We start from the raw sequence: 27,492 nt of genomic DNA on the forward strand, positions 1-27,492 counted from the left end.
AAATGGTCTTCAAACCCTAGACCTATGTTTGGCAGCCAAGCACTTTACCGCTTAGCCACCACACCTCCAAGTGAATTCTATAGAAACTTTTAACTGTTTGCTCATCTTTCATTCTACAACTAAAGCAAGGTAATTATGTATTGTTAGGGACAATGCTGTCTGGAATGAGAGAATATGTTAGCCTGGCGGGGTCTAAGGTCATGTCTAGCCTGGGATAACAAGAAGTTACAGTTTTGTAACACTACTGGGTGGGTTGTATCTGTGCACCTCTGTGACCAAGGGGTTTGAGTCATCTAAGCAACCAGACAACTAAACTAAACTAGCGAACTAAAAGAAATCTAGAAACATAAAGAAGAAATTCAAAAATGAGACTTTAATTTCAATGACTAAGGCAGCAGTTACAATCTAGTACATAAACATTAGAAGTGGCCATCATGACAGCACTGGGCAGGGCTTGGCCATATTTTTAAAACAAACTTTAGAAAAAAAAAAACTGCTAGTTATTTTGACAGTTGTTCAAATATAAAACAGATTTACACATAGTAAAATTTTAAAAAATAAAAGAAAAATTCTGAAACTTACAGGCAGTCCCAGGTACAGAATAATTAAAACTGACACAGAGACCACTGGTCAACAGTACAGGAAACAGCATAGGCTCTATTTTAAGTACTCCACCCTAACCCATATAATAGGCAGAAATACAAGTATACAGCTTAGCACTAGCCTACAGAAGTAAAATTTAAAATACATAAAAGTAGCTTTGGGAGCGCCAGTTCACAATTATAAAAATTTACCTGTTAATAAAGTCTAGGTCTAATGTTTGTTTTGTTGGTTTTACATGTGTTCCATCAGAAAGAGAGATAACATCTTAGCCGTAACCTCCAACAGGACACTGAGTGTTAACACCAGAGACTATGGAGATGACAAAGTGGATACCCCATGATCACCAATAGATAATACAAAGTGAATTAGTATTTGAAAATTTTAAACACACTAAGGGGATAAACTCATTGCTTTAGTGAAGACTGACAATACCAAGTAGTAAATATTATTATACTCTTTATTTATAGCAAAATATGTAGGTCCTAGCTGGGGAATACTGCATACTTCTCACTAATCTTCGGACTTGAAGATAAGCCTTATTATTATTATTTATGAAAAATTTCTCCTCAAAGAAATCAGACAAAAACTCAAAACTGTATTCATGGTAACAGCAAAACATTTATATTATAACAGCATAGAATATGTTAACAGTTTTATTTTAAATTTAATAATATAACAATATTATAATAGAGCTAAATAATGTCAAGTCGCTATTTATACTGTAAAAAAGCATAGAACAAATTGTGCAGGGATGTGACACAAAAAATTATATGATAGCACACTAAAGCAGGGGAGATAACAAATTGAATTAAAAGCATAATCTAGCAAGGCTTTGGCGTTGTGACTGTACAGAGTATTGAATGTTAACTGAAGACATGTATAGTTGTTACAACATTTTCCGGTGGAAGTGACGTTCTGCTTTAGAATTCATGAATAATTAAAGATATACAAGTTTGCTTAATACTGGTACAATAATAATAACGATAATATACCAAAGCACCTTCCTCCTTCAAAATACAAAAACATGTAACTGAAACAACAAGAAGATTGAGGGGAAAAAAAGGAATATTTAAAAAAAAAATGAACAAATGACTGGACTGATTGTCAAGATATACCTAAATATAGAACAAGATTTATACAAGTCAATTATGGTGATTCCACCTAAATAGTTCTCACAAAGTACATCACTTGAGTATTTGTACCTGTTCATTGTTCTATCCATTGTATCTGTTAGGTTTTCTGACCTTGCGACCACTTCCGGTAATGTAACCATGTTGTGAGGTTGGGTTACAGGGTTCAGGATGTATAACTGTGGGTGTAGAAGTATTTGTCGCCACTCTAGTAGGTGAGCATGGTTACTCAACCTGAGGTTAGGAGCATTCTTCATTGTTTCCTACTGAGTCCCATATTGCAGCTTGGTCACTAAAATTGTCTTGAGAAGGTCTGGTTTTGAAGTAGCATTAGGGAAATGTTAATTTCTTTCAGACGCAGTAGGAATGTAAAAACATCAATGCCAATTAGCAATCAAAAGATAATGACATATTCCCTTAGAGCACAAGGAAGTCTCTAAATGATGGTAGAAAAGGAAAATCTCTAATAGATCCGGTGTGTCTGTGTCTTTGCCTCTAGGAATTGTTTTACTTCTCAAGATGTTCACTGTCAATACAAGAGAACAAAATTTGATAAAAACATTTTTATAGTCAGTGAAACACAAAACTTGGCAAAGCTTTACTCAGGGGTTTAGTATAAAGAAAATATAAAGAGATATACACAGCATTGCTTACCATTGTATTCCATACATCTCTTGACCCATTTTTTGGTTTACATTTCATCTTCATGTTGGTCTACATCTTCATCATGTTGGTCTACATCTTCATCATGCTGGTCTACCTCTTCATGTTGGTCTACATCTTCATCATGTTGGTCTACATCTTCATGTTGTCTACCTTTTCATCATGTTGGTCTAAATAAGAATTTAAAAATTAATAAGAAAAACTTTTGCCTTGAAAAGGAAAAAAAAAATTCTTTTGTTGCTTTTCTTTTCATGTTAAACAAAACTATTATGATGATGCAGGTTTCACTTTATGTTTTAACTTAGTATTTTATGAATAAACTTTTAAGAAAAAAAAAATACACCCAAGACATCTAATACAGCAGCAAAGAATAACAAACAAATAAAGTTTTAAAAATTTTAAGGTTAATTAAGTCATTTAAGTCTAAGGAACTTATTGGAGATTTTCAATTATGCCAGAAAACAATAAATAACTAGCTATGTAGTGTATCTGGTGTACAGAATACAGAAAGCTTTAATATTTAGAGTGAAAATTATGCTATTAAGTTTGTGCATTTCTAGCAAAATGAAATCACAACTAAGTTCTTTTGCTTGCAGTACAAACTCATTGGTTTTGTTGAGTTGGCAACAGCAGTCTTTCCTTCAAAATCTCCAGGTTTATTCTTTTTTTTTATATATATATTTTTATTTCACTTTATATTGTTTCAGCAAATCTCTTTATTGTTTGCTTTTCTTTTTCTATCCTTATCTATTGTATTTCTTTTAGAATGTACTTAAAAATCAAAAAGTAAGCTAAGAGCAAATTACTAAGTTTAAAATTCCCACCAGATAAGATCCAAACAAATGAAAATTTAGTTTGATTATGATTACCCGGAGGATTACCACTATAGCAACGACAATATAGATACAAATAGGAACAACATTCACACACAAAACATACAAAGACACAGTCATACACAACCACTGGTTAATAAACTAAACCTCTTTGTGATGTGACTAATGACCATGAAACACACTGACAGAAAATGGAGTAAAAGAGTTATAAAATCTTTCTGTTCTAGCCTTAATGAAGAGGAAGCGACCACTTTATCCAGATCTGATGTAACTGGTTTAGTGGCTGCAGATTGTCTTCAAGAATGCATAAATGAGATCAGATGTTTCAACATTACTTACATGTACATTGCACTTGATATTCTTGTCGAATGTTTGACATGTTTTGAATGTTTCTTGAGAGCTGAAGAGAATCTACTTCCTTGACCAAATGTTCAGCAGAATAAATGTCATCAGGCAAGATATGAGCATCAAGATGACCATACACAGTCCAGTGCATATATCACATGACCAGGCAGCCATCCTTTCTTATGAGAAGACAAAGTCTTAGTGTAGTGACCTCTCTTGCTTAAATTTTTTCTTGTAACTTGGTGCACAAAATAATTGAGAACTGAAATGACTTCAACAAAAAATTATGAAAATCTAGGAGAGAAAAAAATTCTAAGTAGAGGAAAAGTGACAATTATAATACACATTTTGTTAATGTTTTATTTCTTTGATTTTATGCACATCTGCACAATTTAGGCCATGTCGTGCCTGCAGTCCCTTAAAGACTACTCTCTCTCTCTACATAACAGGGGCTAAATTCTATACAGTTAAATCATTAAAATCAAGGTCTATTCACAGTTAAAATAGTAAGGGTAGTAAAAATTTAATAATTAGGTAAAAATCTAATGTAAATAGTACATGAATAAGATGATAATTCCCCTCTCCCTTTTCGAGTTAGTTGTTAGTAACACCAGGTTAGTAGCAACAAAATCATGTAGAAATAGACATGGCTTTATTTAATTTAGTATGACTGTTGTTGACTTGTAGCACCAAACTGCTGGTAGGCAACTAAACTGTTGAAGGCATAATATATCTTAGCTAATAAGAACATTTATAATACTTGTGATCACATGAAATAAATGTAGTAGACTTAAGTAATAAAATTTCTTACAATCTAACTCACTACAATAACACAACCTTTCAGTCTTACATTCTGGAGTCGTCTCCCCTAACTAAGACCCAGTGACGACAATGCCACTTTTGCATCATTCACATTCAATCGCTTACCTCTTACCACAGTCACCATAAAAACACACACACTCCATAACACTTCTGCTTGTCCAACATTCTTTCACTGAATCAAGCCCCAAGCATCCTACTTGTCCATATGTTAGACTTTGCAATGACTATGTTTTTAATCATACTAGTTACATTTAGCAGACACTCTGGCACATATTGGAAATAATAGTGCAAATATTATGACTAATCAAGCTTTAAAAAACTCTAAATTAGATTCTTATTTCTGTACCTTGATATCTGTCAACAAAAACAACTGATACATTTGAACCTAAGGAAGAACAAAAAAGAATCTGAAATATAAAGTTGTGTAACAAAAACTTGAAAGAGTTCAAGGTAACAAAACTTAATATATAGATATAAATTGCAGATATAGGCGAGAACCTAAAAAATTGGAATTTTATTTTGTAGCTTGATATCTGTTAACAAAAAATTAAACTTCAGTAAAAAGAAGTGTGATTAAACATTTCAAATATATAAATTCATATGTTGCTAATGAAACTAAAAAAAAAAAAAGTGGTTCTGGGAGTAATAAGCAGGACTACACATTTGTAAAAACACTGCAGATTATATATAATATATAATAACCATAATCATATATATTTATTTATAATGGTAATCAAAACTAACATAATATAATATAATATATATATATATAGAGAGAGTTGAATGAATACTTGATGTGCCCCAACAGTTAATAGGACACTTGAGGTGCCACATAAGTTAAAAGGACAAGCAGTTGTTAGGACACTTGTGGTGCCCCAACAACTGATAGGACAAACATGAGGTGAACAACAGTTGGTATGATGGATGAGGTGCCCAACAATTGATAGGAAACTTAGAGTGCCCCAACAATAAGACCATTGAGTTGTTAGGATGAATGAGATGCCCCATGATAGGATACTTTAGGTACCCCAACAGTTAATAGGAGACTTGTGGTTATCTAACAGTTGGTAGGAAAAAGAGGTGCCTTACCAACTGATAGGATACTTGAAGTGCCCTACCAAACAATAGGACAAGAGGTGCCCTACAAATTGATAGGACACTAGAGGTGCTCTACCAATTGTTAGGATACTTAAGGTGCCCTACCAATTGATAGGATATTGAGGTGCCCCATCAGTTATAAGGACATTTGAGGTGCCTAAAAAGTGTTGAAACACTTGTGGTGCCCCAACACTTGATTGGACAAACTTGAGGTGGACAACAGTTGGTATGATCGATGAGGTGCCTAACAATTGATAGGACACTTGGGAGTGCCCAAACAATTGATAGAACACTTGGAGTGCCCAAAAATAAGATTATTGAAGTGCCGAACAGTTGTTAGGATAAATGAGATGCCCCAACAAATGATAGGACATTTGAAGTGCTTCAACAATAGATACGATACCTAAGGTGCCTCAACAGTTAAAAGGATATTTGAGGTGCCCAAACAGTTGTTAGGACACTTGTGGTGCCCCAAAAGCTGACAGGACACACTTGAGGTGCCCAGCAGTTGGTATGAGGGATGAAGTATTCCAACAATTGATGACCATATAGGTGCCCAACAGTTGGAAGGTATTGATATTTTTTGTTTTTGGCACATCAGCACAATTAAGGCTATGTCATGCCCATAATCTCTCAAGGGTTATTCCCCCTTCATAGCTCAAGAGCTAAGTTTTATACAGTTGGGTCATTAAAAACAAGATTCATTCACAGCTCAGATGGTGAAAATAGTAAACATTTACATAAATTAATAAAAATCTATTTTTAATATTATATATTCACAATTGCTTTGCCCTATCACAAATCAAACACTCGTAGACAGTTAAAGGATGAAAAAGGTGCCCCAAAAATCGACCAGACACTTCAGGTGCACCAACAATTAATTAGTAAATAGTATATTGAAGTTGGACAGTGTAAATTTTGACACAGGCAGACAATATTTTTATGCCAATGTATATTACATATCTCATCAAGTAATAGTCAGTAATTTTGTGCAGTACAAGTATATATATTGCATTGAAGTTGAACTGTAATTGTAAATTTTGACACAGGCAGACAATAAATTTGTGTATATTATATATCTCATTAGTAAATAGTATGTAAGCACTCGTAGACAGTTGAAGGATGAAAAAGGTGCCCCAAAAATCGACCAGACACTTCAGGTGCACCAACAATTAATAAGTAAATAGTATATTGAAGTTGGACAGTGTAAATTTTGACACAGGCAGACAATATTTTTATGCCAATGTATATTATATATCTCATCAAGTAATAGTCAGTAATTTTGTGCAGTACAAGTATATATATTGCATTGAAGTTGAACAGTAATTGTAAATTTTGACACCATAGACAGTAAATTTGTGTATATTTTATATCTCATTAGTAAATAGTATGTAAACACTCGTAGACAGTTGAAGGATGAAAAAGGTGCCCCAAAAATCGACCAGACACTTCAGGTGCACCAACAATTAATTAGTAAATAGTATATTGAAGTTGGACAGTGTAAATTTTGACACAGGCAGACAATATTTTTATGCCAATGTATATTATATATCTCATCAAGTAATAGTCAGTAATTTTGTGCAGTACAAGTATATATATTGCATTGAAGTTGAACAGTAATTGTAAATTTTGACACCATAGACAGTAAATTTGTGTATATTTTATATCTCATTAGTAAATAGTATGTAAACACTCGTAGACAGTTGAAGGATGAAAAAGGTGCCCCAAAAATCGACCAGACACTTCAGGTGCACCAACAATTAATTAGTAAATAGTATATTGAAGTTGGACAGTGTAAATTTTGACACAGGCAGACAATATTTTTATGCCAATGTATATTACATATCTCATCAAGTAATAGTCAGTAATTTTGTGCAGTACAAGTATATATATTGCATTGAAGTTGAACTGTAATTGTAAATTTTGACACAGGCAGACAATAAATTTGTGTATATTATATATCTCATTAGTAAATAGTATGTAAGCACTCGTAGACAGTTGAAGGATGAAAAAGGTGCCCCAAAAATCGACCAGACACTTCAGGTGCACCAACAATTAATAAGTAAATAGTATATTGAAGTTGGACAGTGTAAATTTTGACACAGGCAGACAATATTTTTATGCCAATGTATATTATATATCTCATCAAGTAATAGTCAGTAATTTTGTGCAGTACAAGTATATATATTGCATTGAAGTTGAACAGTAATTGTAAATTTTGACACCATAGACTGTTAATTTGTGTATATTTTATATCTCATTAGTAAATAGTATGTAAACACTCGTAGACAGTTGAAGGATGAAAAAGGTGCCCCAAAAATCGACCAGACACTTCAGGTGCACCAACAATTAATTAGTAAATAGTATATTGAAGTTGGACAGTGTAAATTTTGACACAGGCAGACAATATTTTTATGCCAATGTATATTATATATCTCATCAAGTAATAGTCAGTAATTTTGTGCAGTACAAGTATATATATTGCATTGAAGTTGAACAGTAATTGTAAATTTTGACACCATAGACTGTTAATTTGTGTATATTTTATATCTCATTAGTAAATAGTATGTAAACACTCGTAGACAGTTGAAGGATGAAAAAGGTGCCCCAAAAATCGACCAGACACTTCAGGTGCACCAACAATTAATTAGTAAATAGTATATTGAAGTTGGACAGTGTAAATTTTGACACAGGCAGACAATATTTTTATGCCAATGTATATTATATATCTCATCAAGTAATAGTCAGTAATTTTGTGCAGTACAAGTATATATATTGCATTGAAGTTGAACAGTAATTGTAAATTTTGACACCATAGACAGTAAATTTGTGTATATTTTATATCTCATTAGTAAATAGTATGTAAACACTCGTAGACAGTTGAAGGATGAAAAAGGTGCCCCAAAAATCGACCAGACACTTCAGGTGCACCAACAATTAATTAGTAAATAGTATATTGAAGTTGGACAGTGTAAATTTTGACACAGGCAGACAATATTTTTATGCCAATGTATATTATATATCTCATCAAGTAATAGTCAGTAATTTTGTGCAGTACAAATATATATATTGCATTGAAGTTGATTTGTAATTGTAAATTTTGACACAGGCAGACAGTAAATTTGTGTATATTATATATCTCATTAGTAAATAGTATGTAAACACTCGTAGACAGTTGAAGGATGAAAAAGGTGCCCCAAAAATCGACCAGACACTTCAGGTGCACCAACAATTAATTAGTAAATAGTATATTGAAGTTGGACAGTGTAAATTTTGACACAGGCAGACAATATTTTTATGCCAATGTATATTATATATCTCATCAAGTAATAGTCAGTAATTTTGTGCAGTACAAGTATATATATTGCATTGAAGTTGAACAGTAATTGAAAAATTTTGACACCATAGACAGTAAATTTGTGTATATTTTATATCTCATTAGTAAATAGTATGTAAACACTCGTAGACAGTTGAAGGATGAAAAAGGTGCCCCAAAAATCGACCAGACACTTCAGGTGCACCAACAATTAATTAGTAAATAGTATATTGAAGTTGGACAGTGTAAATTTTGACACAGGCAGACAATATTTTTATGCCAATGTATATTATATATCTCATCAAGTAATAGTCAGTAATTTTGTGCAGTACAAGTATATATATTGCATTGAAGTTGAACAGTAATTGTAAATTTTGACACCATAGACAGTAAATTTGTGTATATTTTATATCTCATTAGTAAATAGTAGGTAAACACTCGTAGACAGTTGAAGGATGAAAAAGGTGCCCCAAAAATCGACCAGACACTTCAGGTGCACCAACAATTAATTAGTAAATAGTATATTGAAGTTGGACAGTGTAAATTTTGACACAGGCAGACAATATTTTTATGCCAATGTATATTACATATCTCATCAAGTAATAGTCAGTAATTTGTGCAGTACAAATATATATATTGCATTGAAGTTGATTTGTAATTGTAAATTTTGACACAGGCAGACAGTAAATTTGTGTATATTATATATCTCATTAGTAAATAGTATGTAAACACTCGTAGACAGTTGAAGGATGAAAAAGGTGCCCCAAAAATTGACCAGAAACTTCAGGTGCACCAACAATTAATTAGTAAATAGTATATTGAAGTTGGACAGTGTAAATTTTGACACAGGCAGACAATATTTTTATGCCAATGTATATTATATATCTCATCAAGTAATAGTCAGTAATTTTGTGCAGTACAAGTATATATATTGAATTGAAGTTGAACTGTAATTGTAAATTTTGACACAGGCAGACAGTAAATTTGTGTATATTATATATCTCATTAGTAAATAGTATGTAAACACTCGTAGACAGTTGAAGGATGAAAAAGGTGCCCCAAAAATCGACCAGACACTTCAGGTGCACCAACAATTAATTAGTAAATAGTATATTGAAGTTGGACAGTGTAAATTTTGACACAGGCAGACAATATTTTTATGCCAATGTATATTATATATCACATCAAGTAATAGTCAGTAATTTTGTGCAGTACAAGTATATATATTGAATTGAAGTTGAACTGTAATTGTAAATTTTGACACAGGCAGACAGTAAATTTGTGTATATTATATATCTCATTAGTAAATAGTATGTAAACACTCGTAGACAGTTAAAGGATGAAAAAGGTACCCCAAAAATCGACCAGACACTTCAGGTGCACCAACAATTAATTAGTAAATAGTATATTGAAGTTGGACAGTGTAAATTTTGACACAGGCAGACAATATTTTTATGCCAATGTATATTATATATCTCATCAAGTAATAGTCAGTAATTTTGTGCAGTACAAGTATATATATTGAATTGAAGTTGAACTGTAATTGTAAATTTTGACACAGGCAGACAGTAAATTTGTGTATATTATATATCTCATTAGTAAATAGTATGTAAACACTCGTAGACAGTTGAAGGATGAAAAAGGTGCCCCAAAAATCGACCAGACACTTCAGGTGCACCAACAATTAATTAGTAAATAGTATATTGAAGTTGGACAGTGTAAATTTTGACACAGGCAGACAATATTTTTATGCCAATGTATATTATATATCACATCAAGTAATAGTCAGTAATTTTGTGCAGTACAAGTATATATATTGAATTGAAGTTGAACTGTAATTGTAAATTTTGACACAGGCAGACAGTAAATTTGTGTATATTATATATCTCATTAGTAAATAGTATGTAAACACTCGTAGACAGTTAAAGGATGAAAAAGGTACCCCAAAAATCGACCAGACACTTCAGGTGCACCAACAATTAATTAGTAAATAGTATATTGAAGTTGGACAGTGTAAATTTTGACACAGGCAGACAATATTTTTATGCCAATGTATATTATATATCACATCAAGTAATAGTCAGTAATTTTGTGCAGTACAAGTATATATATTGAATTGAAGTTGAACTGTAATTGTAAATTTTGACACAGGCAGACAGTAAATTTGTGTATATTATATATCTCATTAGTAAATAGTATGTAAACACTCGTAGACAGTTAAAGGATGAAAAAGGTACCCCAAAAATCGACCAGACACTTCAGGTGCACCAACAATTAATTAGTAAATAGTATATTGAAGTTGGACAGTGTAAATTTTGACACAGGCAGACAATATTTTTATGCCAATGTATATTATATATCTCATCAAGTAATAGTCAGTAATTTTGTGCAGTACAAGTATATATATTGAATTGAAGTTGAACTGTAATTGTAAATTTTGACACAGGCAGACAGTAAATTTGTGTATATTATATATCTCATTAGTAAATAGTATGTAAACACTCGTAGACAGTTAAAGGATGAAAAAGGTACCCCAAAAATCGACCAGACACTTCAGGTGCACCAACAATTAATTAGTAAATAGTATATTGAAGTTGGACAGTGTAAATTTTGACACAGGCAGACAATATTTTTATGCCAATGTATATTATATATCTCATCAAGTAATAGTCAGTAATTTTGTGCAGTACAAATATATATATTGCATTGAAGTTGAACTGTAATTGTAAATTTTGACACAGGCAGACATTACATTTGTGTATATTATATATCTCATCAAATAATAGTAATTTTGTGCAGTACAAGTATATAAAATTGTATTGAAGTTGGACAGTAATTGTAAATTTGGACACAGGCAGTAATTTTGTGCTGATGTATATTATACATCTCAAGTAATAGTCAGTAATTTTGTGCAGTAAAAGTATATATATTTATATATACATTCTATTGAAGTTGGACAGTGAAAAGATTAAGAAGCACTCTTCAAAGTGATGAGCTATATCAGTGCTAGTATTCAATGACATTACAGGAAGATAATCAGTATTGAAATATATTACTGATAATTTTGATTTTCATTTTTAATTTTTATGTTCTATATTTAGAAAGCTGTTGACAGTATTGTTCTTGTCAAAATTTGGTATCACTGATATTGTGTCCTTGTTAAATTTTGTCTTTTTTCAATGTGTAAAAAAAATATATATATATGATCAGAACATAAGGTTTTAGAGGTCGCAGATTTAACACTAGTAGATTTTTGTGTTTAGACTATTGTTTATTTTAATGTTTACATTGTATTAATATTGTGCACAATTTCTTGGGGTCTTTAAGTCATTTTTATTTATATTTGTAAGTATATGTAGTATTTCTTGAAAATTTTCTGTCTTTATTTCCTGCTGTACTTGTTTGTTTTTATATATTGACCAAATCTTGCTTTTGGAACAGGATGTGCTTTAGGGTAAGAGAGTGAGGTCAATGTGTTGCTCGAATCCTCCTCAATTTAATCAAAGTTTTCAGTGCACTGAGTCATCATCATATCATCATTTATATAATTGTAACATTTTGGTATAAACTTTGTTACATTTTTTTTTTACATTATAATATTTTATTAATTTTGTTTTCTCTTTCTATATGACCAAATAATATATTGTAAAAACATAATAATTGATTATGACATTGATTATTAGATTGTTGACAATTTAGTGTGTTATGTTAATCACAATAGTATTGGCTTGATAATATTGTAAGTGATTGTAAACTATAAAAGATATTAGATATCATTATTATCTATAAAAAAGTATAGAATGCCATTGTACTTTGGATAAGTATTAATAGATACATGGATGGATATACTGAACTAAAGAAAGTTGCTGAATCGTTTGGTCTTAAAGATGAAGAAAAGAAAGATGTTTTGACATAAATGGAAAGGAAAGAAAATCAAGTTGATATTGAAAGAGTTGGCGAGAGCACAAAGAGAAGAGAGAAATGCAACTAGATGCTGAAATAAATTAAAAGGAAGCAAAACCAGACAAAGAATCAGAAATAATAAAAAAAAAAACTGAAAAATAAAAGCTGCAATTCAAAACAAGGGAGACAAAACAGAAACTACCAAGCGTGAACATATAGAGAATATTTACAAAGCACAAAGAGAAGAGTGAAATGCAACTAGATGCTGAAAGAAATTAAAAGGATGCAAAACCAGACAAAGAATCAGAAATTAAAAAAAAAAAACAACTGAAAAATAAAAGCTGCAATTCAAAACAAGGGAGACAAAAAAAACTACCAAGCGTGAACATAAAGAGAATATTTATAGGCAAAAAATGAGGGACCTTATGAAACTGATGAAATGAATAGTTATTTTCAGACTATCTGTAAAACTTGCAATTACAATGAAGATACTTGTTCTAATATATTCATCTGTAAACTAAGTGGCAAGACTTTGAGTGTTATTAACTCATTAATAGAAGAACAAAGAAAGAAATGCATCCTGTTAAAAGCAATATTATTGGAATCTAGATCACCAAAGAGAAATTTATTATCAACATCAAAGATAAGAATCTAATTCTCCAAACTATAATGTACCAAGAAATAAATAGATAAGGAATCGGAAATCAGAATAGGTAACAAAGTAATAATGTTAATATAAATGAAGTTCAAGCAACAGTGTATAATATTAAACTAGAACTATAATTTCTTCCAACATATGTTAATGGTGTACTAGTGAAATATACCACAGTCATTACAAATGATAAACGTGTTACACAAGCTACTATGACAGGTATAACTAAGAACATATGACAGGCTTAACTAAGATAATATGACATGTAAAACTAAGAAAAAAAGACAGGTAATACTATGAAAATATGACAGGTAAAACTAGAACTTATGACAGGTAAAACTAAAAAAATATGACAGGTAAAACTAAGAAAAAAATGACAGGAAAAACTAAGAAAAATGGACAAGTAAAACTAAGAAAATATGAAAGGCATAACAAAGAAAATATGACATGTTAAACTAAGAAAATATGACAGGTAAAACTAAGAAAATATGACAGGTAAATATAAGACAAATTTCTTTATTAAGCACTCAAAGAATGATTTCACTGGGAATTGCAAATATATTTTGATCACCACATTAAATGCAGAGGTCAAAGACAAGCTAATTATCACACATTTGTTGTTATATTTATTGTTACAAACGTTCAATGGAATATAGATGAAGACATCTAACACAGTTATACATCCGTATGAATTTCTTTTTTAAGCACTCAAAGAATGATTTCACTGGGAATTGCAAACACATTTTGATAACCACATTAAGTGCAGAGGTCAAAGACCTGCTAATTAATACACATTTGTTGTTATATTTATTGTTACAAACGTTCAGTCGGAATATAAATGAAGACGTCTAACACAGTTATACATCCGTATGAATTTCTTTTTAGGCACTCAAAGAATGATTTCACTGGGAATTGCAAACACATTTTGATCACCACATTAAGTGCAGAGGTCAAAGACCTGCTAATTATCACACATTTGTTGTTATATTTATTGTTACAAACGTTCAATTGGAATATAAATGAAGACGTCTAACACAGTTATACATCCGTATGAATTTCCTTTTCTAAGCACTCAAAGAATGATTTCACTGGGAATTGCAAATACATTTTGATCACCACATTAAGTGCAGAGGTCAAAGACCTGCTAATTAGCACACATTTGTACAATAAAGTTCAAAACCTCACTGGTTACATCACTTCACAGTGTCTCAATGGATAAGAGATAAGCGTGATACAAACGACAATCCCAACTGTTCCTGCACAATCATCATATATCTGATGGCTTATATTTTCATCCTTTTTTTTTTAACTCTTGTTTTGCAAACGTGCATCAGTTGAATAGTTGGAGCCCAATAAAAAGTTTCAGGCTTGCTTTTTTCACTGACTCCTGTTTTGAGCTTGTTGACCTACAGCTTCATTTTGATGAACTGACTGTAACAATATTTTTGATGACGTCGTGTTCAAGCTATTGAAGGTGGTCTACAAGCATCCGGTTTGAGGGCTGAATCAGCCTCACAAACTTCGCACTCAACTAATGTCGAGTGAGTTGAATCAGCGTCAAAGCTTGCACTCAACTAATTATGTCCCAACTATTATTCAACTGAGCCGAAATAACCGGTTATTTTACAAACTCATTCTTCTTTGTTGTTTTTTTGAATGCCTTTTAACATTCCAAGTTATGATGATGCTTTGTCCAAGGCATTGTAGCACGTGAAAAAAATGCAAAACAAGAAAAAGGATGTGCACTGTTGGGTTGTCTACAAATGCACAGACATAACCAACAATTTCGTCTTGGATCAACAATTCAATTAATGACAATATTACTACATCTAGTCCTCAGCTAAAAATCCTCCATTTTTCAAAAATGAATACAATATCCTGTCCTATAAGTACGAAGATGGTCATGGAGACCGATCTTCTTTGAAAAAAAATCCTCAACTACATCCTTTAAACATGAAGATGGCTAAAGAGCCCAGTCTTCACTTTTAAAATTCCTCCATTAATCATTCCTATGAACACAAAGATGGCTAAGGAGTCCAGTCTTCGCTTTTAAAATTCCTCCATTAATCATTCCTATGAACACGAAGATGGCTAAGGAGTCCAGTCTTCGCTTTTAAAAGTCCTCCATTAATCATTCCTATAAACACGAAGATGGCTAAAGAGTCCAGTCTTCGCTTTTGAAAAGTCCTAAGCTAAACATAGTAATGTCATCAATTAAATGTGTTTTCTCCGCAACTATTTAGTTGGTCTGCAAGTGCAAATGTTGATTAGTGTGCGCTGCATCACGAGCGGCGATATTTCCTTTGATGGACACGTTCATATGTTCCTTGAGTGTGACTTAATTATTGATTTTTACAAACGTTCAATCGGAATATAAATGAAGACGTCTAACACAGTTATACATCCGTATGAATTTCCTTTTCTAAGCACTCAAAGAATGATTTCACTGGGAATTGCAAATACATTTTGATCACCACATTAAGTGCAGAGGTCAAAGACCTGCTAATTAGCACACATTTGTACACAAATGTTTGTAGATATCCTCATTACAATTCAATAAAGTTGTTACAAAACCTCACTGGTTACATCACTTCACAGTGTCTCAATGGATAGGGTAGAGATGAGCGTGATACAAACGACAATCCCAACTGTTCCTGCACAATCATCATATATCTGATGGCTTATATTTTCATCCTTTTTTTTTTAACTCTTGTTTTGCAAACGTGCATCAGTTGAATAGTTGGAGCCCAATAAAAAGTTTCAGGCTTGCTTTTTTCACTGACTCCTGTTTTGAGCTTGTTGACCTACAGCTTCATTTTGATGAACTGACTGTAACAATATTTTTGATGACGTCGTGTTCAAGCTATTGAAGGTGGTCTACAAGCATCCGGTTTGAGGGCTGAATCAGCCTCACAAACTTCGCACTCAACTAATGTCGAGTGAGTTGAATCAGCGTCAAAGCTTGCACTCAACTAATTATGTCCCAACTATTATTCAACTGAGCCGAAATAACCGGTTATTTTACAAACTCATTCTTCTTTGTTGTTTTTTTGAATGCCTTTTAACATTCCAAGTTATGATGATGCTTTGTCCAAGGCATTGTAGCACGTGAAAAAAATGCAAAACAAGAAAAAGGATGTGCACTGTTGGGTTGTCTACAAATGCACAGACATAACCAACAATTTCGTCTTGGATCAACAATTCAATTGATGACAATATTACTACATCTAGTCCTCAGCTAAAAATCCTCCATTTTTCAAAAATGAATACAATATCCTGTCCTATAAGTACGAAGATGGTCATGGAGACCGATCTTCTTTGAAAAAAATCCTCAACTACATCCTTTAAACATGAAGATGGCTAAAGAGCCCAGTCTTCACTTTTAAAATTCCTCCATTAATCATTCCTATGAACACAAAGATGGCTAAGGAGTCCAGTCTTCGCTTTTAAAATTCCTCCATTAATCATTCCTATGAACACAAAGATGGCTAAGGAGTCCAGTCTTCGCTTTTTAAATTCCTCCATTAATCATTCCTATGAACACGAAGATGGCTAAGGAGTCCAGTCTTCGCTTTTAAAAGTCCTCCATTAATCATTCCTATAAACACGAAGATGGCTAAAGAGTCCAGTCTTCGCTTTTGAAAAGTCCTAAGCTAAACATAGTAATGTCATCAATTAAATGTATTTTCTCCGCAACTATTTAGTTGGTCTGCAAGTGCAAATGTTGATTAGTGTGCGCTGCATCACGAGCGGCGATATTTCCTTTGATGGACACGTTCATATGTTCCTTGAGTGTGACTTAATTATTGATTTTTACAAACGTTCAATCGGAATATAAATGAAGACGTCTAACACAGTTATACATCCGTATGAATTTCCTTTTCTAAGCACTCAAAGAATGATTTTACTGGGAATTGCAAATACATTTTGATCACCACATTAAGTGCAGAGGTCAAAGACCTGCTAATTAGCACACATTTGTACACAAATGTTTGTAGATATCCTCATTACAATTCAATAAAGTTGTTACAAAACCTCACTGGTTACATCACTTCACAGTGTCTCAATGGATAGGGTAGAGATGAGCGTGATACAAACGACAATCCCAACTGTTCCTGCACAATCATCATATATCTGATGGCTTATATTTTCATCCTTTTTTTTTTAACTCTTGTTTTGCAAACGTGCATCAGTTGAATAGTTGGAGCCCAATAAAAAGTTTCAGGCTTGCTTTTTTCACTGACTCCTGTTTTGAGCTTGTTGACCTACAGCTTCATTTTGATGAACTGACTGTAACAATATTTTTGATGACGTCGTGTTCAAGCTATTGAAGGTGGTCTACAAGCATCCGGTTTGAGGGCTGAATCAGCCTCACAAACTTCGCACTCAACTAATGTCGAGTGAGTTGAATCAGCGTCAAAGCTTGCACTCAACTAATTATGTCCCAACTATTATTCAACTGAGCCGAAATAACCGGTTATTTTACAAACTCATTCTTCTTTGTTGTTTTTTTGAATGCCTTTTAACATTCCAAGTTATGATGATGCTTTGTCCAAGGCATTGTAGCACGTGAAAAAAATGCAAAACAAGAAAAAGGATGTGCACTGTTGGGTTGTCTACAAATGCACAGACATAACCAACAATTTCGTCTTGGATCAACAATTCAATTGATGACAATATTACTACATCTAGTCCTCAGCTAAAAATCCTCCATTTTTCAAAAATGAATACAATATCCTGTCCTATAAGTACGAAGATGGTCATGGAGACCGATCTTCTTTGAAAAAAATCCTCAACTACATCCTTTAAACATGAAGATGGCTAAAGAGCCCAGTCTTCACTTTTAAAATTCCTCCATTAATCATTCCTATGAACACAAAGATGGCTAAGGAGTCCAGTCTTCGCTTTTAAAATTCCTCCATTAATCATTCCTATGAACACAAAGATGGCTAAGGAGTCCAGTCTTCGCTTTTTAAATTCCTCCATTAATCATTCCTATGAACACGAAGATGGCTAAGGAGTCCAGTCTTCGCTTTTAAAAGTCCTCCATTAATCATTCCTATAAACACGAAGATGGCTAAAGAGTCCAGTCTTCGCTTTTGAAAAGTCCTAAGCTAAACATAGTAATGTCATCAATTAAATGTATTTTCTCCGCAACTATTTAGTTGGTCTGCAAGTGCAAATGTTGATTAGTGTGCGCTGCATCACGAGCGGCGATATTTCCTTTGATGGACACGTTCATATGTTCCTTGAGTGTGACTTAATTATTGATTTTTACAAACGTTCAATCGGAATATAAATGAAGACGTCTAACACAGTTATACATCCGTATGAATTTCCTTTTCTAAGCACTCAAAGAATGATTTTACTGGGAATTGCAAATACATTTTGATCACCACATTAAGTGCAGAGGTCAAAGACCTGCTAATTAGCACACATTTGTACACAAATGTTTGTAGATATCCTCATTACAATTCAATAAAGTTGTTACAAAACCTCACTGGTTACATCACTTCACAGTGTCTCAATGGATAGGGTAGAGATGAGCGTGATACAAACGACAATCCCAACTGTTCCTGCACAATCATCATATATCTGATGGCTTATATTTTCATCCTTTTTTTTTTAACTCTTGTTTTGCAAACGTGCATCAGTTGAATAGTTGGAGCCCAATAAAAAGTTTCAGGCTTGCTTTTTTCACTGACTCCTGTTTTGAGCTTGTTGACCTACAGCTTCATTTTGATGAACTGACTGTAACAATATTTTTGATGACGTCGTGTTCAAGCTATTGAAGGTGGTCTACAAGCATCCGGTTTGAGGGCTGAATCAGCCTCACAAACTTCGCACTCAACTAATGTCGAGTGAGTTGAATCAGCGTCAAAGCTTGCACTCAACTAATTATGTCCCAACTATTATTCAACTGAGCCGAAATAACCGGTTATTTTACAAACTCATTCTTCTTTGTTGTTTTTTTGAATGCCTTTTAACATTCCAAGTTATGATGATGCTTTGTCCAAGGCATTGTAGCACGTGAAAAAAATGCAAAACAAGAAAAAGGATGTGCACTGTTGGGTTGTCTACAAATGCACAGACATAACCAACAATTTCGTCTTGGATCAACAATTCAATTGATGACAATATTACTACATCTAGTCCTCAGCTAAAAATCCTCCATTTTTCAAAAATGAATACAATATCCTGTCCTATAAGTACGAAGATGGTCATGGAGACCGATCTTCTTTGAAAAAAATCCTCAACTACATCCTTTAAACATGAAGATGGCTAAAGAGCCCAGTCTTCACTTTTAAAATTCCTCCATTAATCATTCCTATGAACACAAAGATGGCTAAGGAGTCCAGTCTTCGCTTTTAAAATTCCTCCATTAATCATTCCTATGAACACAAAGATGGCTAAGGAGTCCAGTCTTCGCTTTTTAAATTCCTCCATTAATCATTCCTATGAACACGAAGATGGCTAAGGAGTCCAGTCTTCGCTTTTAAAAGTCCTCCATTAATCATTCCTATAAACACGAAGATGGCTAAAGAGTCCAGTCTTCGCTTTTGAAAAGTCCTAAGCTAAACATAGTAATGTCATCAATTAAATGTATTTTCTCCGCAACTATTTAGTTGGTCTGCAAGTGCAAATGTTGATTAGTGTGCGCTGCATCACGAGCGGCGATATTTCCTTTGATGGACACGTTCATATGTTCCTTGAGTGTGACTTAATTATTGATTTTTACAAACGTTCAATCGGAATATAAATGAAGACGTCTAACACAGTTATACATCCGTATGAATTTCCTTTTCTAAGCACTCAAAGAATGATTTTACTGGGAATTGCAAATACATTTTGATCACCACATTAAGTGCAGAGGTCAAAGACCTGCTAATTAGCACACATTTGTACACAAATGTTTGTAGATATCCTCATTACAATTCAATAAAGTTGTTACAAAACCTCACTGGTTACATCACTTCACAGTGTCTCAATGGATAGGGTAGAGATGAGCGTGATACAAACGACAATCCCAACTGTTCCTGCACAATCATCATATATCTGATGGCTTATATTTTCATCCTTTTTTTTTTAACTCTTGTTTTGCAAACGTGCATCAGTTGAATAGTTGGAGCCCAATAAAAAGTTTCAGGCTTGCTTTTTTCACTGACTCCTGTTTTGAGCTTGTTGACCTACAGCTTCATTTTGATGAACTGACTGTAACAATATTTTTGATGACGTCGTGTTCAAGCTATTGAAGGTGGTCTACAAGCATCCGGTTTGAGGGCTGAATCAGCCTCACAAACTTCGCACTCAACTAATGTCGAGTGAGTTGAATCAGCGTCAAAGCTTGCACTCAACTAATTATGTCCCAACTATTATTCAACTGAGCCAAAATAACCGGTTATTTTACAAACTCATTCTTCTTTGTTGTTTTTTTGAATGCCTTTTAACATTCCAAGTTATGATGATGCTTTGTCCAAGGCATTGTAGCACGTGAAAAAAATGCAAAACAAGAAAAAGGATGTGCACTGTTGGGTTGTCTACAAATGCACAGACTTAACCAACAAGTTCGTCTTGGATCAACAATTCAATTGATGACAATATTACTACATCTAGTCCTCAGCTAAAAATCCTCCATTTTTCAAAAATGAATACAATATCCTTTCCTATAAGTACGAAGATGGTCATGGAGACCGATCTTCTTTGAAAAAAAATCCTCAACTACATCCTTTAAACATGAAGATGGCTAAAGAGCCCAGTCTTCACTTTTAAAATTCCTCCATTAATCATTCCTATGAACACGAAGATGGCTAAGGAGTCCAGACTTCGCTTTTAAAATTCCTCCATTAATCATTCCTATGAAAACGAAGATGGCTAAGGAGTCCAGTCTTCGCTTATAAAATTCCTCAGTTAATCATTCCTATGAACACGAAGATGGCTAAGGAGTCCAGTCTTCGCTTTTAAAAGTCCTCCATTAATCATTCCTATAAACACGAAGATGGCTAAAGAGTCCAGTCTTCGCTTTTGAAAAGTCCTAAGCTAAACATAGTAATGTCATCAATTAAATGTGTTTTCTCCGCAACTATTTAGTTGGTCTGCAAGTGCAAATGTTGATTAGTGTGCGCTGCATCACGAGCGGCGATATTTCCTTTGATGGACACGTTCATATGTTCCTTGAGTGTGACTTAATTATTGATTTTTACAAACGTTCAATCGGAATATAAATGAAGACGTCTAACACAGTTATACATCCGTATGAATTTCCTTTTCTAAGCACTCAAAGAATGATTTCACTGGGAATTGCAAACACATTTTGATCACCACATTAAGTGCAGAGGTCAAAGACCTGCTAATTATCACACATTTTTTGTTATATTTATTGTTACAAACGTTCAATTGGAATATAAATGAAGACGTCTAACACAGTTATACATCCGTATGAATTTCTTTTTTAAGCACTCAAAGAATGATTTCACTGTGAATTGCAAATACATCTAGATCACCAGATTAAGTGTAGAGTCTCAATGAATGAGAGATGAGTGTGATACAAATGACAATCCCAAATGTTCCTGCACAATTATATACATGTAATGGATTAAATCTTTTTTTTTTACATTTGTTTTGCGAATGTGCATCAGTTGAATATCTGGAGCCAAATAAATAGATGCATCATGAGCGGCAACATTTCCTTTGGTGGAAACGTTCATACTGATTGTTCATTGAATGGGTTAGGGTTAGGATTTTTTGCATGCAATTGTATCACATGGAATAGTAGATTTTTGTTTTCACATTAACTCCCAACATGAAAATATAATGCACATTTTTCCACACCTTAGAAATGAAACATTTTAAGAGTATTCAAGTCAACTTAATATGTCATTATATTGCACATAATCACAAGAAACCATAAATGTTTTTTTTCACACTATCACACACTGAAGAATTGTAACAGTTTATTTAGTTAAAGATCTACTTGAAGTCAAGTCAACTTGTTTATGCAATAGTACATATCACTGTGAATTGGAGATCCTTTTTTTTTTGTCCAATTAAGTACTGGGGTGTTAAGACCATGCACATTAACACATAGTTGCTACAATAGTAACTTTAATCATCCCAATCTCCAGTAACTTGAATCATCCCAATCTCCAAGTGGCAAAGTGAAAGTTGATGGTGATTCACAACTTTTCATTTTTGTGTTTGAATTCCATATTTAGAATACATTACTATTGAATTAATCCAAATGACAAAGAATCCAATTCCATTATTTGTTGAAATATATTTACATTTATACAGTTGGAATTATTTCAGAGCAATGCAGTTTTTCTGAAAAATTTAATAGGAACATCCACATATTTTAACTGAAATTAAAATGGTATATCACTAAGTTTAACAAATGAAAATTCAGTTTACTTTCATAACTAGACACTACTAAAACAAATACAATACAGATTTCTTTAACTAGACAGGTGAACTTACAAGTTGTGTGTGAAGTGTTTGTGAAGTAATTACTGACATCATAATATACAAAACAAATACAGGAACCATGCATACATATACAACTAATGCAGGATATTTAAATTATCATGCACATACAACATAAAACTAATGCAGGATATTTAAAGTAACATACACAAACAACATACAACTAATGCAGGATCATCACTTTACAAAAAAATAAATGCTGTGAAGTATAAGAATATTTCTTACCTTATTCTTAATATGGCTCCATTTGAAGAAATGGCAGACGAACTTAAGATAAAACATGTTGATCATTTGTAGATCGGTAGAATCTTTTCACAGTGAGAGAGACGTTTAATGTTCCTTCAGTAGCCTTGAAATGTTCATCCTTTTTCCTTGACCTCATGTTTAATTGACCATTTAGTCTATAAGTGAGATAAGAAAAATGCACTGTTTAACAAATACATCACATTTAAATGCATAACCTTTAAATGCAATATTGATAAAATTTCTTTTCATTCAAGAAGAGCTTTTTCTGTCTCAGACCTAATGTTTAAAAAGAATGTGTTTTTTAGTGATGGTCATTTTGTTTTCACATAATAGTCATACTATCTCACTGTGTGATGGAAAAATAGAAAAGGTTTATGAGACTTCATGGTATTTTAATGTCAATTTTTTTATGTATCTCTCTTTGATAGGAGGTATAGTGGCTGAGCGGTAACACACTTAGCTTATAAATTGATGTCCCAGGTTTGAATCCTGATATTTTAAATTTTGGGACCTTTGGGTACGTCAAGATTCTACCCAACTCTAATGGGTACCTGACATTAGTTGGGGAAAGTTAAGGCGGTTGGTTGTTGAGCTGGCCACATGACACCCTGGTTAACTGTGGGCCACAAAACATGACCTTTACATCATCCTTCCTATAGATCGCAAGGTCTGAAAGGGGAACATTTTTTTAAATAAGAAAATCACATTCAACTTTTCATTTGGCTATATACATAAATATGCCACGAAGAATGAAGCAAATTGCTTATTTTAAATTTTTAGGAAGTAATGCAGTCTAATGTGAGTTCATTAATTTGTGTTTTTAACCCAACAGCTCCATCTTTTAGGTTTTGAAATGCTATCCAATTAAACAAAAGGAGGTAACTAATTTTTTTTAAAAATAATAATTAAATAAATAAATAAATAAGTAAATAATACAAACAAAATAAATAAATTACATAAATAGAAAAATATAGCTAGTTTTAAAATACTTCAAATATCAAAAGTATAAGTACACATTTTAAAAATATCTAATTTCACAAGTAGGCCTTATAAGCTACCCTATCTAGACTTTTATTTAAAATATTTTTAGAAAAACAAAAGACTATACAGATCTGGCTTAAGTTTTGTATTTCGGTTCTAAACTAGCTCTTATTGTCTGAAAGTTTAAGAAACTATTGCTAGGGTCCTAAAAAAATACATCAGAATTAGGCTCCTATTGTAAAAACAATGCATCTTAAAGCAAAAGCTCTTGGGTTATAGTGTAAAAAAATATTTATTACCTTGATATTTATTTACCTAGATAAACTTTATGACAATAAAGTTGACAGTGGGGAATCAAGGCATCAGTGAAGAATCAGTGCACAATGATTGAGCCACTAACCTCCAGATCAGTAGCATGTAGAGTCTGTCTTTAAAAAAAAAAACTTGAATGTTGAAGCAAATTTACAAATTGAAAGAAAAATGTCAATCTTAAAAAAAAAAAAAAAAAAAAAAAAAAAAAAAAGAAACAGTAATAGCCCTTGCCCAAGTGTATTAATATATATATATATACTAGATATATTTTACCAGCGACCCGCGGGTCTTTATTTGCTTATTACTGTCGATATAGTGTTTTTAAAACATTTAAACGAAATAATAATGTAATAAATAAAGCGAATGTGTAAATGTAAAAATAGTATAAATGAAGCCATCAAATCAAAATAGCTAATCTACTTAAATCCATTTTTTCAAATTAAAACATTTGCTTGTAGGCCTACATATATTTGATTAAAATTTGAAATGAATAGACTTAATTTTGTATGTTCATGTGTTAAAGTATAAAGTAGATCTTGAGGTAGACAAAGATCTAGATCTAGACTAATCTAGAGTTAAAAATTGGCTTTTATAGAGTCATTCTGTGCTGCGCATGCGTGAACTTTTTTCATGAATGAATATAGGCCTATCTCAACACGGCTACGCAGCTTTAGCGAACAGCGAACGAATGTATTAAAAAAATTTAAATGTTACTTTCATTAAAATATGAAATGAATGGACTATAATTAGTATGTTCATGTGTTAAAGCATAAAACTATCTTTGCAAAAAAAAGTTTTATCATCTTAGAGTTCAATAAGAGTTTTAGACCTAGGCATAGACTATAACGAACTAATGTAAAAATGATTTTGTAACACAAATTTGAAGGTTAATTTTATTAAATAATGAAATAAACTATATTTTGTATTTTCATGTGTCAAAAAAAAAAAAAATAAGTGCAAAGTTTAGTTCTAAAAATTAGATCTAGATCTAAATCCTTTCGATCTTTTCTCATGTCAACATTGTAAACATCGCCTAGATCCATAAAATACTATAGCTGTAATAGAGCTGGTCTTTTTTTTTTTTTTTTTGATGGTCTTAAGTTTGTTTTAGGGCCACAATACATACACTACGGTCTAAGTTGGTACCCAAGGAACATTTCTGCCAAGTTTTATCAAGTTTTTATTTCTATACTGGAACATACATACATACATACATACGCCAAACATTCTGCTTTATATAATATATATATATATATATTAATAAAATATCAACCTTACAAATCAGAAGGTAAGTTATTATAAAAATGTATGCACCATTCAAACAGTAAATGTGAAGCAGCTCTTGTGTGGTTGCAACTACACCACCTTATTAAAAGTTCACATTTTGGTCCTAATTTGTTAACTTTAGAAGAAAACATGTAGCTTATAAACCTAAAACTAGAGCAATGTTTGAAAATTTGCTGGCCAAACAACCCATGGTTAACCAATGGCCATAGAAACAGTTGAGCTTGACACTATCTGACCCATGATCACTTGGTCTGAAACGAGTACTCTAAAACTAGTACTCTAAAACTAACATTTTATGTTTTTATAACAGATTTTTATATGCTTTTAAAATTTATTTTTTTTTACTTTGCTTTAAGATATTTGACTGGTACACTAGAATTCAACTCACCTATTGTTCTTAGAGAATTAACTAAGTAACCTTGGACACAAACTTGATCTCCTTGGCCTGACATATCCAGACTCATGACAGTAAAGTGGGTCACTACCAATGCAAGAAAGGTGTACACACTGTTTGGCAGAGTGACTTGGCAATGAAGACTTGTGTATCATAGGGGTGCACTGCTGATAGCTGATACCCTGAAAACAGTTTGTGATTACATAATCTTATTTGATTGACCTAAATGTGGTAAATTAATAAATGCCTTTTAATATTATATTAGTTATGATGATGCATTGTCCAAGGCTAAGTAATGCATCAAATAACAAAGATAGTTATCTAACAAAATAAATACCTATAGCTTTTAATATTTTCTTCTTTTGTAAAATTTGTTTGGTGAATGAAAATAAAACTTTGTACTCACTGTGTAGCCATCTTCATAGTCTTGAGAAATGAACCAGACAGACCATTAGACATTTGTTGATATGCAGTTCAGGGTTATGCTAACCAAATCTAAGGCTTGACCAAAACACAGAAAATAGTTCAGAATAATGTTTAAAAAATTTGAATAAATTGTTTCAGAATTAACTGTTGAAGAAAAAAAATGTCTTACTTTGGCTTTGAAAGCTTTAATTCATACAAATGCCAAAGAGAAAACTGTAATCATCTGATAGCAGATTACCAAGGAATAGTAGTTGCTTGGATAGGATGACAAATTGGTACTGTTGGCAACAGAATGTTTGCTTGTTAAGATTCTGAAATATGGAAACATCATATACTGAATTAGAATCTCTCTTAAAATACACTATCTCATGATATTAAAATAACATTGTTATATAATAATAGTAAAATAATTCATTTAATTTCCATTATCTTTTTTGTAAAATGTGATTTGAATGAAATTAAAACTTTGTACTCACAGTGTAGCCATCTTCATACTGTTAAGAGATGAACCAGACAAACCATCAAACATTTGTTGATATGTAGTACAGGAATATGCTAAGCAAATCTGAAGCTTGACCAAAAACACAGAAAAATGTATAACAAGTTATTTTTAACATGCAATGATAAATTATTTTAGAATTAGCAGTTAAAGAAAAGAAAAAATTAAGTCTTACTTTGGCTTTGAAAGCTTTAATTCATAAAAATGCCAAAGAGATAACTGTCATCTGATAGCAGATTACCAAGGAATATTTGTTGCTATCTCATGATATTTAAAATAACATTATTTCTATGAAAACAATAGTTAAGCCTATAAGTATTGCATGGTTTGACTATGTTAAATAAGATATGAAGGAAAAATACTTGCCCTATAATTAGACTTCCCATGATGTTTACTTCTAGTTTCAATTTCTTCATTCATATATTTACCTGACCTGTCTGTTTACAGCTTTGGCTTTTATCTCCCAGGCTAGTAGTTGATTGGTAATCAATACTCAACATCT

General features: G+C 32.4%; 1 long non-coding RNA gene across 5 annotated transcripts; it reads right to left on the reverse strand.

Moving 5' to 3' along the window:
• Positions 1-354: 354 nt before the first annotated feature.
• LOC129926763 (uncharacterized) lies at positions 355-27,492 on the reverse strand. Of its 5 annotated transcripts, XR_008778493.1 has the most exons (11): positions 27,166-27,492; positions 26,968-27,062; positions 26,661-26,802; positions 26,472-26,566; positions 26,060-26,247; positions 24,372-24,500; positions 23,071-23,246; positions 4,743-4,781; positions 3,569-3,845; positions 2,388-2,566; positions 355-2,259 (listed from the first exon to the last, which is right to left on the reverse strand). It is a non-coding gene; the product is annotated as an uncharacterized LOC129926763 (long non-coding RNA). The 5 variants fall into 5 exon arrangements; XR_008778491.1 differs by having other exon boundaries at positions 24,388-24,500; positions 26,968-27,492; XR_008778490.1 differs by having other exon boundaries at positions 26,968-27,492.

This window comes from Biomphalaria glabrata, chromosome 6, assembly GCF_947242115.1.
Source record: "Biomphalaria glabrata chromosome 6, xgBioGlab47.1, whole genome shotgun sequence".
Lineage (NCBI taxonomy): Eukaryota > Metazoa > Mollusca > Gastropoda > Planorbidae > Biomphalaria > Biomphalaria glabrata.